The sequence below is a fragment of the Sinocyclocheilus anshuiensis genome, unplaced genomic scaffold, assembly GCF_001515605.1.
Source record: "Sinocyclocheilus anshuiensis isolate Anshui unplaced genomic scaffold, SAMN03320099.WGS_v1.1 scaffold183, whole genome shotgun sequence".
Lineage (NCBI taxonomy): Eukaryota > Metazoa > Chordata > Actinopteri > Cypriniformes > Cyprinidae > Sinocyclocheilus > Sinocyclocheilus anshuiensis.
Window position 1 is genome coordinate 113,843 of NW_015548309.1, and position 581 is coordinate 114,423.

Below are 581 nucleotides of genomic sequence, written 5' to 3' on the forward strand. Positions count from 1 at the left end.
TTTAAAGCTCAATAGCATTTGAGGAGAATGACTTACAGTCATAAAAACAATTGTAAACTGTGCATCTAGGTGTCAACTATAATGCACACCTTTTAGATTTTTGATATTTATTAAAATAAACTGAAAATTCATATCTACACTGTAAAAAACGTCCTGTAGAAATTACAGTAACTAACTGACAATAGTTCACTGTAAAAAAAATAAGAGATGTAAATCAACTGTAGAGAACTGTAAATTAACAGTTCATTACTGACAGCAACCACAGCTGCCATCAATGCAGGAGGTGGTTTCATGTGCCTTCCAATGACAGACAGCCAGTTCAAGAGGGCTCAAAAGGTTGACTGGAAGTGCTGCCTATGTAAATAGTTTTAAATTCTGCAAATCGTCTAATATATTACAGTTCTTTAATGTAAAGTTTCAGGTTTGGGTTGGGGGAGGTCATTGGGAAAATAAAAAATATGAAGTTACACAGTTGTCATTGTTTTTTTTTCTATTGTTATTTAACGGAACTGCTAATTTTACAATTTGTGCATATAGTTTTACAGTAACTGAAAAGTGAAGCAAACCAATTACAGTGTAGC